The sequence below is a fragment of the Vulpes vulpes genome, chromosome 4 (assembly GCF_048418805.1).
Source record: "Vulpes vulpes isolate BD-2025 chromosome 4, VulVul3, whole genome shotgun sequence".
NCBI lineage: Eukaryota > Metazoa > Chordata > Mammalia > Carnivora > Canidae > Vulpes > Vulpes vulpes.
Window position 1 is genome coordinate 97,498,204 of NC_132783.1, and position 9,110 is coordinate 97,507,313.

Consider the following 9,110-nt stretch of genomic DNA (forward strand, 5'->3'; position numbering starts at 1 on the left):
GCTCAGTGGTTTATCAGTTGTGTATAATGCCCAGCATTCATCACATCATGTGCCCTCCTTAATGCCTGTCACCCAGTTACCCTATCCCCCCCCCCACCTCCCCTCCTTCAACCCTTAGTTTGTTTCCTATAGTTAAGAGTCTCTCGTGGTTTTTTCTCCCTTTCTGATTACTTCCCATTCAGTTTTCCCTCCTTTACCCTATGATCCTCTGCCCTATTTCAAAAAATGGAATGCCTCATGAATTTGCATGTCATCCTTGCGCAAGGTCCATGCTAATCTTCTCTTTATTGTTCCAATTTTGATATGTGTGCTGCTGAAGCGACCACACTTTCTTTATTTATTTATATGACTGTAGGTGATATTTTCACACATCAGCTCACATCAGTTCATGGTCCCATTTGGACTGACAGGCATGGCAGTAGTGGAAACTCCGAGAAGTAGATGGTGGGACTAATCGCCAATCTCATAGACCTAACAGCACCTGCAGGTGCCTTCGATGTGTACATATATGTGCAGTGACTGGGACATGTGGTAGACTTAAAAAACAAACCCTTCTTTTTGTCTTTCAGAGCGATATTTATTGATCTGTGCCAGTCTGTGCACTATGCAAGAGCACAAGATTGCCAGGGTGGAGGGACAAGGGAAGCTTGGGGCAAGTGGGGAAAGGTCTGGAGGAAGAGAGGCTGTGGAGAGGCATTCTACACAACTGCAAGAATCAGCACTTCTCCTTTCCTTTCTTCCTTCCTTCCTTGCTTCCTTCCTTCCTTCCTTCCTTCCTTCCTTCCTTCCTTCCTTCCCCCCTTTCTTCTGTCTCATCCTCTTTCAGGCTTCTTCTTCCTCCTTGACTGGCTCCATATCATGATCTTGCTTAAAAAAGAAACACAGACATTAGGCTGCCTGGATATCACAAATCAAGCGATTAAACCAACCAAGCAGCAGCAGGAGCAGCTGATGAGGTTGTGTGGAGAGGAGGAGGCCGAGAGTGTAGTGTGCATCATGGGCGGCAAAGATGGGACGTCACCTGAACTGTCTCCAGGCTGAGCAGGCATTTAATGAACAAATGCAAAAATATTCCAAGAGTAGAGGGTCTAGGGAGAAACTGAGTCAGGGTAGAGAGAGAAGAAAGACCCCGGGAGTTCTACTCTGTTCTTTTTAAGACTTCCCAATATAGGAAAAATGGAATTAGCACTTTCTAAAGCTGTGAATTATATTAATGACCAACTATGTGCTCAAAGTAATAGTGACAGGGAAGACATTGTTTCAATAATGTTTTAATTTCTCATATTTGAATTATTTTACTAGATAAAGAATACATGCATGGGAGAAAAATATTCAGATGATGCCAAAAAAGTAAACAGCAAAACATTTCTTTCCCTTCCATTTCTAATTCCTGGTCCCCAGAGGCAACCTTTTGTTATGGGTTTTCTTCAGTTAACTATCTTTGTAAATCAAAAGGTCTATGTCTTTTTTGCTGGTGGTGTTCTATTTATTCCAAATGAAAGTGCTCTAAAATAACTCAAGAATTTTCTTCCTCCTCAAAATAAAGCCTGTTTCTCTGGGATAAACCCATCTTTTCTTTCACTGGGTCCTATCACCTCAAGGCTATTCTGGAGGCCAGGACCCATGACCAGTGAGACCTGGACATATCTTGTAAGGTGGGTATTGGGACTGTCATATGTAGGTATTATTATCCTCATTTTACTGATGAGCATACTGAGTTCCAGAAAGACTGAGTAACTTTTCCGAAGGTCATAGGACAGATGAGGACTGACTGCAGTTTGGCTGGCTCTCTTCAATCCATGGAGCTGCCTTCTCCCTTATTCCAAGAAGACCACTGATCTATTTTATGGTCAGTGATTCCCACATAAAAGTAAATGATTTAGTCAATTGATCAATCAATTTTTTTAAAGATTTTATTTATTTATTCATGAGACAGAGAGAGAGAGAGAGAGAGAGGCAGAGACACAGGCAAAGGGAGAAGCAGGCTCCATGCAGGGAGCCCGACATGGGACTCGATCCCAGGACTCCAGGATCACATCCTGGGCTGAAGGCAGCGCTAAACCGCTGAGCCACCCAGGCTGCCCAATCAGTCAATTCTTTAAAAATATTTATTAAGTGCCTATCATGTATCCTATTCTATAATAGATGATTTAAGAGGATATATAAGCAAGGGATGGTGCATACAAAGATGGCTCGGCTCCTAATTTTTGCCTCTCCTCTCATGAAGAGGTGAAATCTATTTAGAACCTGGATTGGCCTGTGGTTTGCTTTGATGAATAGAATTCGTAGAAGTGAGCTTGTAACCCCCAAGGCTGGACCACCCCCAAGTCCCTACCACCCTGATTTCAGATCCCTTGCCCCAAGTTACATCTGCAACTTCCACTTTCACGCCTTTGAAATACAGAGATGGAGAACCTTGGAGACAACAAATATCAACACTCTCTTTCCTTCGTGGAAAATAGTACTGAGCAGTTGCTGGATTCAAGTCTGCTGCCCTCTGTTTTCTACTCTCAGGACATCTGAAGCCTGGGTGACTGTTCCAACAAGCATGATTGGTCACATTTATACTTAAGACCCTTAATGCATCTCCATTCTTCCAGGAGAAATCCACAGACCTCATGACTTGCTCCTTACTCCTCCAGGCTCCTCCCCCGTCTCCCTTCCCTGTGAGTTCCAGAAACAGGCAGGTGCCACCAAGCACCGTGTTCTTACCTATTTCTAGACCTTCACTCCCACGCCTCCTTTTGCCTAATCATCCTTCTCCTCTTCTTTGCTTGGCTGATTCTTATGCTAAGATTCAGTTGTCACCTCCTCCAGAAGCTTTCCCATCTCAGGGTAGGTGCTGATCGTCCCAGATCTGAGAATACTCTCTGTGTACTTCTGAAGCCACCCTGATCAGATTCCATTGTAATGGCCTGTTTATGCATCTGTCTGTCCCACTGGACAGACGGAGAATTCCCTGAGTATTTGTGTCCTCGGAGCTGACACAGAGCTGAGCTAGGGCTTTTCCCATGCATTACCTCATTTCTTAGCTACACTATTATCATCAACATTTTTATTATTGCTGTGGCTTCTCCTTTTGTAACAGAGTGCTCCTGGGTCAACACTATCCAAAAATATTCCTAAGTGTACTGAAGGAAAAGCAAACTAACTGTATTTCAGAGTTGAAAACCAAAATAAAGAAATAGACCCCAAGTTTTATATATGATTTCCTCTGGTAGTGGTTTATGTGAGAGGACAATTAGTCCCTAGGTAATGTTTACAACTAAAACAAATCCTAGAGGACATACGGTAACCCTAAGGAGTAGGACATTGCATAGGAACACTGGGGAGTTTCAACAGGAACCAGCTTCTGGGAGGTAAAGCAGCCCTGCTAGTCCCTACCACCCTGATTTCAGACCCCTTGTCCCAACTGCTTGCTATCTTGGGGTCCACTCCCATACTATACACTTAGGGACAGGGAGTCCTCCATGCCTCCCTCTTGGGACCATGTCTCAGCCCAAAGAGCCATGTCTCAGCCCAAAGAGCCCACAGAATAGTCTTACGGTGTTCCAGTGCTGGTGGTTCCGTGGGAAAACTCAGATTTCCATCCAAAAGCTCCCACTGCCCCATTCCTGCCCTTCCCCAAGGACTCTTGGCTGCAGATTGGGGGGTTGGGGTGAAGAAGAGATGCTGCTGGACCCCACCATCAGCATTGCAGACATTGGCTCCATGGAGGCAGGTCTGGGTGGGGGAGTGTGCAAAATTCGAAGTGGGGCAAGTTAAGTGATACAAATAGGTGAACTGGGTCGGTGGCAAGATGGCAGAGAGTGGTGGGAGATGAGAAAAATTAGGCCACACAGCTCCTACTGATTCTTGCCATGAGGAGATGTTGGGTCTGTAGCAAGAGCTTTTCACGTTTCTTCAGATGCACCTAGAAGTTGGAATTTTTTTTTTTTAGAAGTTGGAATTTTAATGTGAAGTGTCCCAGTATTAAATACTGAACATGAATATAAAATTTTAAAAAATAGCTTGCCAAATAAAGCACAGGCCCACAGATATCCAGCTGGTGACCTCTCTTCCACTGATATCATATGTTCCAAATTATAATCCATATCTGAATGTTGCCATTGCAGAAAGTCCCAGAATCTATCTTTTTTGCCTTACCGGCTCTGGGTAATTATAAAGCCCTAGGTAGGGGATCCTTGGGTTGCTCAGCGGTTTGGCGTCTGCCTTTGGCCAGGGGCGTGATCCTGGAGTCCCGGGATTGAGTCCCGTGTTGGGCTCCCGGCATGGAGCCTGCTTCTCCCTCTGCCTGTGTCTCTGCCTCTCTCTGTGTGTGTCTATCATGAATAAATAAATAAATAAATATTAAAAAAAAAAAAAGCCCTAGGTGGAATGAGGCTACGGAAATTTGGGGAAGTCAGAAAAAAAGTGAGTTTGAATCTCAGCTCCGCTATTTTCTAGGTATGTGGCTCCCTGAGATTTTACTTTCCATGTCTGTGAAATGGGGACAAGAATTGTAACAGACACCGGTGGTTACTCAAAAGCAGGCATCCCCTACCCCCACCCCTGATTTGTTCTGGCTAATAGAGAATGATTTGGGTCAGGCACTGAAGGAGCCGTAGCAAGCTCAAGGGGATGAGCTGTGCTAGCTTAAGTCTTTGTCAGACTATCCCACTTGGCCAATAATTTGCCTAGGGTCAGGCATGAGACCCAGGTTTGGGCAGTGGATTGAGAAGGGAAGTCTGCTGAGGAGGTTCCTGAGATGTGTTTTCTTCCCCGATAAAAGAGAAGGTATTGAGGAAGAGGAGCCCGCTTTCTGCCATCACCTAGTCCTTCCTGTTTGGGACACTACAAGGTAAGTACAGTACATGATGCTCAAAGCTATGGCAGCCTTTTTATGACCATGGGAGAAAGGTAAAGAGAATCCTAGAAATGTTGCTCCACAGTCCTAGCAGTGTGGATGGAGTCTGCTCCCAGACATTTCATTAAGAAATAGTAAATGTCCTTATGGTGTAAGCCATTATTTCCCAAATGTGAACATGTATCGGAATCACCTGGAGGGCATGTTAAAACACAAATTGCTGGCCCTCTACCCATGTTTCTGATTCAGTAGGTTTGGAGTAGGCCCAAGAATGTGTATTTCTGACAAGTACTCATGATGCTGATGATGCTGGTGAACTACATCTTGAGAATTACTCTTTAAGCCACTGTTAGTGCCACATCCTATTACTTGTTGATGAAAACCCTCAACAGATATAATGACACTTACTTGAGAGAAGCAATTGGCCATTCATGGAGATACTCTATATATCCAGCAAAACCATAGTGCTTGGTAGACCTTGGTTTCTTTCATTGTCTTTCATTTTCATCTCCAGGTATTATCCTCCCACCCCAACCTGATACAAGCCCACCTTGAACTAAGTCTGAAATGCACCCAGGAGGCATTTCTCCAAGAAATATCCATTATACTAAGAGCAAAGACAATGACATTTCCACTATGTAACTTCTAATGGAACTGCTCACCTCCAGCATGTTTCAGAAACCTTCACGAAAAGTGCATGATGGAACTGGTTTCTACCTTTGGGACAAAATGTCAATTCAAACCATTGGCAAATTTAAGCTGTTGAGACATAGCTCTGATTTTGCAGTATAAAGGCTTGGGATCAAATATTTCCCTGCACAATGGCACTTGGGTGGCTCAGTTGATTAAGCGTCTGACTCTTGATTTCAGCTCAGGTCATGCTCTTGGGGTCATGGGATCTAGCCCCATGTCAGGTTCTGTGCTCAGTGGGGAGTCTGCTTGAGATTCTCTCTCTCCCCCACCTCTCTCTTCTCCTTGCTTACTCTCTCTTTCAAAAAGAAGAAGAAGAAAGAAGAAGAAGAAGAAGAAGAAGAAGAAGAAGAAGAAGAAGAAGAAGAAGAAGAAAAGAGGGATCCCTGGGTGGCGCAGCGGTTTGGCGCCCGCCTTTGGCCCAGGGCGCGATCCTGGAGACTCGGGATCGAGTCCCACGTCGGGCTCCCGGTGCATGGAGCCTGCTTCTCCCTCTGCCTGTGTCTCTGCCTCTCTCTCTCTCTCTCTCTCACTGTGTGCCTATCATAAATAAGTAAAATAAAATTTAAAAAAAAATTAAAAAAAAAGAAGAAGAAGAAGAAGAAGAAAGAAGAAGAAGAAGAAGAAGAAGAAGAAGAAGAAGAAGAAGAAAGAAGAAGAAGAAGTATTTCCCTGTACAAATCTTTCCAGAAGCCTCCCATGTGGTGACCTTGGACCTCTCTCATTTCCTAAACACCCGTGTAGTCATGCTTTGAAACCAGTACAAACTATTCATTTACCACTATCTCCCAGCAGAGACAATCTCCTCAGAGCATCCTTCCCCAGACCTGCCTACTGTCCCCCTGTACAATGCTCTTTCTCATCTTTTTCCCTTTACACAGATGTCGTCTCCACTCCGACTTCCTATTTGCCCATTTCTTATTCTCCAAGCCCTCCACATTTTCCTTTTTCACACTATTCTGCCTTTCTGCTCAATTGAGAGGGCCTCAGGGAAGGCAGCGTGGCTCAATAGGAAGAGTGTTCCTACTGAGTGGCAAAACCGCCCTTAGGAAGCACCCCTGCCCTGCTCCCAGTCCAGCTCTGGCCTTCTCTGGTTAGAGTCAACAGGCCAGGGAGCCTTCTATAGAAGCCAGCCTGTTAACTTTCATGTCCATTCCCACCTCTTGGGGATCTTGCTAAATGCTGGTTCTCTCTGTCAGGAGGGAGCGCTTACCGTGCTGCAGGTGGGATAGATGCCAGCTAGACCCCATGGAGATGTGCTGTCAAAGCAGAATAGTACTACGATGTCAGATTTCTCATATAATAATTGTTTGTAATTGATTACATGTTAAAATGATGGTATTTTGAAAATATTAGGTGACTATATTGCTAAAAGTAATATTACCTCTTTTTACTTTTTTGTTCTCTAATGTGAGTAAAATTTAAATTCCACATGTGGCTACTAGCATTTGTGGCTCAGACTGTATTGCTATTACATAACACTGTTCTGGATCATGCTCCACGCATACATACTGTGGTCCATGGATGTTGTACTCAGATGGCTAAAAGCCCATTTCTGGAATCTGCATAGACTTCTTTCCCAGGTTTGTCCTCCTAAAGCCTGAGCACTAGCCTCCCTTATGCAAACCCCAAAGCCCAGTGGAGGCCAAAGGGCAGCTGTCAGTGGGGAGAGGGATTGGATGATGCGATATAAATGTGAGGCTGGAACACCCTGCCCGAGGCCCATCTTAGTATAGGACAGAGACCAAGGCTGGAACCAGCCTTTCTATGTCACCAGATTTAGTCACAAAATCCTGAGGCATCTGAGAGTCCTAATTCTATCTTGGCCTTCCAGATTGCTAGGCATATATATTTGTCAAGGTATGTGGATAGAACATATTTTATTTAGCAGTTTGTTAGGTTGATTTATAACTTCTAATATTTAGACATATGATATGTGGGCCTCTATTTGTGCTCTTGCCCTGGGCAAGTAAGGTAATTACCGGATGTTTTTTTTTTTTTTTTTTTAAACCGGATGGTTTTATAAGGGCTGAAATATGGGATGCACGTGGTGCCATGGGAGCCTAGAGGAGGGGCACGTCCAGCCTGGGACACAGTGCTCTTTGAACAATATTGCAATCCAGAGAAGAGTGTTATTGCTGAGGGACAGTAGTTGAGTGGGAAGAAGTTAAACCCATTTATTTTTCCATGGCAGAAAGGCAGGAGGAATATCCTGGGAATCTAGCTGTTGGGTCAGGCATGCTGGTGAGCAACACGGCCAACGAGGTTTGCCTCCCATTTGCAACCATTGAGCATCTGGTTGTGACACTATCCATCTGCTTCCTCAGAGTAAACAGAAGACTGATTAAATATGGTGAGGGCCCAGGCTGTGCTCTGGTTTTTGTGCACTGGCTATCCAGCAACAGCATCACACATGAGACACAGGAATGCTTGGATTTGAATACTAGGTCATCCTTTCTGGGTCTCAGTTTCCCCATCACTATAATGGGCTTGATGATAATAGTGCAAGAAGAGGGTTCATAAGAAGATGAAGCAAGTTACTGTTTATAAGGGACTCAAAACAATGCCTGGCTCAGCCTCAGTGTCCTACAAACACTAGTTCCTATTAATGCTCTTTACAGGTGGGAAACCAAGAAAAGTGGTTGAGAAGTGTGCAGAGAAGTAAGGTCCTTTTGCTGAAGGACAGGTCACTAACCGAGCTAAGGTTCAAACCTAACTTCCCTTCATTCCAAAGCCTGTGCTCTTTCCTGCTATCACGTGCCTCTCACATGTGAGTATTTCTCAACCACAGAGATAAATTTGTCTCCTCTTTCATGTGGGGTGCATTCACTGAGCTCGAGAGAGAAGGCTAAAAATACCGCTGAGTGTAAATCTGATCCAGTGAGAAGGAGTGAGCTGTGGTTGGGTTGGTATAGAAGGAAAGGCCTGCTCCTGCTCCTCCATGATTTTTCAAAGGCCTCTGGGTGGAACATGCACCTGAGCCTGTGATGAGCTTCTGTGACCAGCACCGTGATGGCTGAGCAGGAGGCCTTGCCATGGCCCTGCATCCTCTTCAACCTCTTCTCCAGCTGCCTTCTTCGGGCCCTCTCCCAGTGTCCTCTTCAGGAACTCGTGTACATGCCCAGAGCCAGAGTTTCCCTGGGCCGGCTGCTGGTTCAAATGTCCCCGTTGGAGCATCCCTCACTGACCACCCTACCTGACGTGGCCTCCACCACCTCCCCTCAGCGGCCCACTGGCTATCTAGCACAGTGCCCCTCTGTGGCCTGTACACCACTTAGCACAACCTCTCCATTTGGGTTTTTTTTTTTTTTTTTAAGATTTTACTTATTTATTCATGAGAGACACACAAGGAGAGATGCAGAAACATGGACAGAGGGAGAAGCAGGCTCCATGCAGGAAGCCCGATGTGGGACTCGATCCCAGGATTCCAGGATCACAACCTGAGCCGAAGGCAGATGCTCAACCACTGAGCCACCCAGGTATCCCAACCTGTCCATTTCTGTGTAAATCTACTCCTCTAGAGTGTGAGCCCAGAGACACCAGGCACTGTGTCGATCTTACCCACTGCTGTGTC

General features: G+C 45.2%; 1 non-coding gene across 1 annotated transcript; it reads right to left on the minus strand.

Moving 5' to 3' along the window:
• Positions 1-219: 219 nt before the first annotated feature.
• Positions 220-326, minus strand: LOC112929005 (U6 spliceosomal RNA). Its single transcript, XR_003236833.1, has one exon. It is a non-coding gene; the product is annotated as a U6 spliceosomal RNA (small nuclear RNA).
• Between the last annotated feature and the right edge of the window lie 8,784 nt (positions 327-9,110).